Consider the following 5,939-nt stretch of genomic DNA (forward strand, 5'->3'; position numbering starts at 1 on the left):
CATCTCTCCATTTCTGGTAGTCAGTCCCCATGAGCCTCTCGTCCCCAAAGTCCACTTGGTTCTAGAATGCCCCAGCTCTCGGGGACCTGCTGCTCACCAGCTCCACCATCCCCCCAAACCCACTAACCCTGCAGGTCCTGTCTGCTCTGGGAGCAGGGCTGGGGGCTTGGGCCAGGGCCAGGGCCGGGGCGGGGGAGGGGTCGGGGGGGCGGAGATCAGGCACTTCTCTGCATCAAATGTGGTCCCATGTGACCTTTTCACAAATAACTCAGCAGGGGATGAATGTATGTAAGGGAACTCACCTGCCACATATAAATGCTGAGACAGAGGCGTGTAGACAGTGCCAAGGGAGGACGAGAGAGGTACCTACTCACTCTGCTGAGCAGGAGCAGGGCTGGAGCCTGGAGGACAAACAGACAGAGGAAGAGCATTCCTGGTGGGGGACCAGGGTACAAAGGCACAAAGGGGAGGGGACACAGGCGGTGCCATGAGGCTAGAGTGTAGGATGCATATGGGGCTGGGGCTCTCCTAGACCCAGTCTTACGGACAAGGCCAGTCTCTGGTCCCATCCACAACCACTCATGGAGTTTGGGCTCAACCCCAGAGGCCATAGGCAGATGCGAGGGTATTCAGGCGCAGAGGGGCACTTTACCATAGCACAAGCCCCAGGATGTGTCTGGGGACAGGTGCTAGGCAAGCCCCTTTTGAGCGATGGGCCCCTGCATGGCCATCCTGCCTGACCGAGCTCCTCCATTCTCATCTCCTCCTGAGGTTTGCTGAAGAAGGAAGGACCCAGCCTCCGCTCCCTCGGACACCATCCCACACCACCTGCCACCCTTCCTGGTTTAACTGAGTCAGGAAATCATGTCGAAAGGAGAGACTTCTAGGGAAGTCATCCTGTAGGAATCAAACATTCTGTGGCTGCGGGAAAACCACTGGCATCCCTATCTCTGACATCAAAAGCCCCTGAGTCCACCAGCTGATTCCTCAGCAGTCCTGAATGTACAGTAAAAACTGGCTCAGTGGGTTTTCCCCGTATCCTCACAGCACACTCCAGGATTTCCTGTGTGTGTTTCTGTGTCATCTAGTGGGATGACATAAGCACCAGCCTCGAAAGCAGTGGGGGTAGATGGGGTTGGCTGGGGAATCTTGATGCCAGCTCTGAATCTAGTTGGGAAGGCCAAACATGTCAGAGCCAAGCTTAGGGAGACAGTTGTTAATCGTGGTGGCTCTCGTAGGGGCTCTGGTACAGGGGCTGCGGACTCACGTCAAGCTAGGCTCTAGGACTTTGTGCAAGGTTTTCCATGAGCTTGCAGTGAGAACTCTTGTCCTGTCAATGTTTCAATGTTTCCACGTGGCCTGGGATGCAGACAGACAGTGTCAGGCTCAAGACGTTGGTTCTGCTTCTCACCCACGGCCCAGGCCCTGAATGTTATCTCTGATCCCCTGGGACTTGGGATCTAAAGGCCTGAGGATCAGGCCGGGCATAGAAGAGACCAGTGGTGGGAGTCAGACACAGGATTTTGAGACTGACTTCTTCCACTTACTCACCGTGTGGCCCTGGAGGGGTAACTTAACCTCTCTGAGCCTTAACCTCTTCCCTCAACCTCATGGCGCGTGAACTAAACAAGGTAATACCTGGACAGTCCTAAGCTCAGCAGCGATGGGCCCCCCAGCAGAGCTGAGTAAACTTTGGCTACAATTATAAGCTGTTATAAAGCACTTGGCATGGAATAAATACTCTACAAATAAGCACCATGCAAGTCTAAATAGTTATTAATTATTATGATGACTAATCATCATTATTGTTGATGATAAACGTGAGAACTGCTACCCAAACACCAGCTCCCCCACTCAATCTGTCTGCAGATAGTTATCACTCCTCAACCACGAAGAATATTCTGGGACCCAGAAAGATTGCCGGCCCCAAGCTGGCAAACAGGGAGCTCTGTCCTCCCCTCAACCCTCTGAGCGGCACTTCATGGGCTGTCACCCCGACAGGTGACATTCACCCAAACACATCCCATCTGGCTAGTTAGGCTGCTTTCAGTCTACCTTGGATGGGCTCCTCTGCCTCTGGGTGTTAAAAATTTTGGATATCACCTAAACAAGAATACCCCTTGGCAATTCCTTGAGCCCTGGCTCATGGGCAACAGGCAGACCTGAGGGTAGAAAGTGACCTGGGAAAATCCTGGACTAGCTCTGGGAACTCTGCCTCTGGGATGAGGGCAGATAGGTAAGGAGCAGGCTCTGGTGAGCATGTGACTCTCACCACCATCCTGAAAAATGAATTAGAGCAAGGTCTACAGAGGTACCCAGGCCTAGCTCAGCCCCAGCATAGTAGGGGCCCAATAAATACACAGATGGATAGATGGATGGGTAGGTGGATGGATGGATGGATGGATGGATGGATGGATGGATGGATGGACGGATGGGTGAATGGATGCATGCATGCATGCATGCCTAGATAGATGGAAGGGAGGATATTAATCATGCCTTTTTATTTTTGGTATCTCGGACACTTTGATACCTGGAGCTTTGCTGACCCTGCAGAGACTGCCCCTCCCAAGGGTAGTCAATTCCTAGAGTGAGTAAACAACTTGCCTGTGAGTATACCTTTCATATGCAAACCAGCCAATCCAAAGCCCTTGTCCCTCTCAACTACCTGCTTCCTCAGACACAGACTCCAGGCCACCACCCACCTTCTCTACTTACCCCAGGGCCAGATACCAGACAACTAGGGACAGTCCCTATGCCCCAGAGCCTACTGCCATTATTTATACTAACTAATCCTAAACCTGCTTATGCTGCCCCACCGGTTCCCGCCCCCAGAAACCACTCCAAAGACTCTGGCCCCGTGTCCCCCTCACTCTCTCTGCCTCCAGGCTGACCCCGGTCCTCCCACAGGTGACCCTGCGTGGTGTGGCATGCGTACCGGTTCCCGGGGTTCTCGGGAAGTGTTGAGTAATAAACTCTCTTTTCCCTGGCAATCCTCTCCTGATCTGATGGCCTCACCATACCTGAATAATAATAAAACCTGCATTTTAAAACAGGAATGGAATGAGGGAGCGAAGGAGGGGGAAGACGGAAACAAGGAAGGAGGGAGGAAGGGAAAGAGGTGAGGGAGCAGGGAGAGATGAAATTAATCTGCATCTCAAATTTTTGTAGGGATGATCTGACCCACACCTTTGCTCCATGCTTTGAAAGAAGCAGCTTCCTCCTAGCAGCTTGTGGATGTGTTGGAGAGAACGTCTCTTCAAAGTATCCTAGGCCAGCGATAAACACAGCATGTGGGGGCAGACCTGGATCTGCATCGTGGCCTTGCTGTTTACTGGCTGTGAGACCTTGGACAAGTGACTTAACCTCTCTTGACTCGCTTCCTCAACCACTACCTATATATACCTACCTTCCAACTTCTTTGATGCCAGAATGAGAAGATGCACGCCTCGCACGGTGGCCAGCTCAGAGCATGCACTCCATAAACAATGAGTCTTACTTGGACATCGCGCCATCCTGCACCCCGAGTGCCATCTGGCAGAAAGACTGTGCTATTAGGTCTAAATGTCTTCCTCCCTCCAAAGCCCCTATTTGGGTCTCTCGGTCTGGGCCTCCCAGAAAGTTGTCTTAACCTCCCAGCACTGGGGACACAGCGGGCAGCACACTTGCCGCCCTGTGTAAAGGAACCAGAAGGCCCTCCGCGTGGGTCCTGTCTCTGACCCCTTCCTGCTGAGATTCTGTTTGGCTTCCCCTGCTGGTTTTAAAGTGAGGAGGGGATGGAGCTTTACACTGGGATAGCATTTCAATTTCCCCATCTCCCCGGTACACCATCACTCAGTAAAAAGAGCTAATTTTAAAATGGCTGCTCTTATGGACGAGATTAATGGATCTTGAAGAGCGGCCAGTATACCAACTGCTCCTGCAGCCATGATGAAAGCTAATAATGTAGAAAATTCTGCCAATTCCTTTAATTCATGAATATTTAAGCCTGTGAAAAATCTGTCAGATTATATCATTTTTTTCTGGTGATTTTCCGCCTAAGTACATTTGTGGCAGCCTGCCAGTTGCTCAAGAAACTTCAGTGGGAGCAAAACCATTTTTGTTGTTGTTGTCACTAGGGGCTGCCGTGTTCTTGCCGAATTTATCCCCCATCCCAGGATGGAGTCAGGTTCGCCAGAGACAGCCAAAGGCAACTCTTGGGATTTTACCTCAGCAAATAGATTCTTCTCCTCACCCAAAGGCTGGCAGCGGGGGTGGGGCCCTTTGAGAGCAAAGCCCGTGGTTTTCAAACTGTGTTCCACGGTACCCAAGGGTTCCCCCGGGGTGGGGGGGGGCCCAGGGGATCTCTGGGAGGGGTGTGGGTTGGGAATGCTGAGTAGATGGGGCTGTGACCCTCCCCCCGCCTCCACCAAGCATTTCTGCTTTCCGTATTGAGGTTCCATGTAAAATTGCCTTGGAAAGAAGTGTTGCCCCAAATTTAAAAAAAAATTAAAAAGGGGTGAGCACGGCTTAGTCCACTCCCTCCAACAACAGAGAGAGAAACTGAAGCTCCCCAAGGGTAAGGACGTGTCTTTGTCCACGTCACGGAAGACATCGAGGCGGCACCCGAGCCCCAGCCAGGGTCCCCCTTCCAGCGCATTCTGGCCGACCTCTCGGCCGCCCAGCACCGCCCGTCTGGGGGAGGCAGGAAGTAGGGCTCTGAGGGCCGCCGCTCCCTGGCCACCACGGAGGGGCCCGTCCGAAGCCAAGACGCTTCCTCGCAGAGCCACGGGAGAGACAATGAGCACGTTCAGTGACTTGGGAGGGAGGGGCAGCCGACTTCAGAGATGATTATCGTTTGGGGACTTGGCGGGAGGAAGGAGCGAGCTGCTTTTTATAGGAGCTGCAGTTCCTCGTTTTGTTCTCTCTCGGGTTATTCTCCAAAGAAAGCGGCTCAAGTCAGCTGGCAGGAGAAACAGGCAGAGGCGGCCGTTCTGGCAGCGATGGCCCGGGTTCAAGGCTTGCTCCAGCTGGTCACGTCCTCACCGGGGCGGCCGGCCGGCCTTCCCACACTCTGCCAGGGGCCCAGGTCAGCCTCCGCCTCGCGGGCCGGACCCCGGCCAAAATCAACAAGTCTTTTGTGCTTCTCCTTTAGACGCTGTATAATTACAGCAAACATGTACTGGCGGGGGACAGCGACCGTGAGGCAATCTCAGATGCACTTGGCACTTGGTCCTGGAGAGCAGCGCGAGGGACCACGGCTCCAGTTGGCTCAGGCAGGCCGAGAAAACAAGAGATTTTCAGAAGTCAGGAGTGGCGTGTTGGCACGGCATCCACGGCATGTCGTTCATCAGCTATTTCCTTGATAGTGGCTTGCGTTTTACCACCAAGCCAACCGACTGACTCATGAGTCAGTTACTTAAAAAATAAATAGTTGAGGCCGACTGTGCCCAACGAGCAAAACACGTCAGGCCGAGGCTGCCACAAAATGGGCCCCTGCCGCTTTCCGGGTGGTTTCATTTTTCCTTTTTGTCTTCTGGTTTGAAAACCCTGAAAGCGAAACCGCACACCTCCCCCTCCAGCCGCTCTGTTCCCAGGGGCAACCAGAGCAGAGGGGAGGGGGGTGCCCCCCCTACCCTGGGGGACATTGCCCCTCGGCAGGTTCACATTTCCACCAGCCGGGCTGGAACCAGGTACCTGGAGTGCCCTGCTCCCAGCCAGGCCCCGAGGAGGAGGCGGCCAGAGCCAGGTGACCAGGGACCGTGGCCGGAAGCCACCGAGGTGTGGCCTGCTTCATCCGCTCCATGGCTTTATCAGGAAAACAGCTATAGCCTTGGTTTCTAGATAAGGAAATAAAGGCTTCTCCGTTTGCAATTCAGAGTCAAGCCCCACGTGTAGTAAGTGACAGAGTGGGGGCTTGAACCCACATTGGCCAGACTCACCATCCCATAATAGCTAATGTT

The 5,939-nt window shown here is 53.6% G+C and overlaps 1 long non-coding RNA gene across 1 annotated transcript; it reads left to right on the forward strand.

Moving 5' to 3' along the window:
* The first annotated feature begins 209 nt into the window (after positions 1-209).
* On the forward strand, positions 210-3,997 carry LOC114206406 (uncharacterized). Its single transcript, XR_003608615.1, has 2 exons — positions 210-2,587; positions 3,169-3,997. It is a non-coding gene; the product is annotated as an uncharacterized LOC114206406 (long non-coding RNA).
* Positions 3,998-5,939: the final 1,942 nt, after the last annotated feature.

Source organism: Eumetopias jubatus, unplaced genomic scaffold (assembly GCF_037043125.1).
Source record: "Eumetopias jubatus isolate StellerSeaLion01/CBP00866 unplaced genomic scaffold, mEumJub1_p1.0 scaffold_7, whole genome shotgun sequence".
Classification (NCBI taxonomy): Eukaryota; Metazoa; Chordata; class Mammalia; order Carnivora; family Otariidae; genus Eumetopias; species Eumetopias jubatus.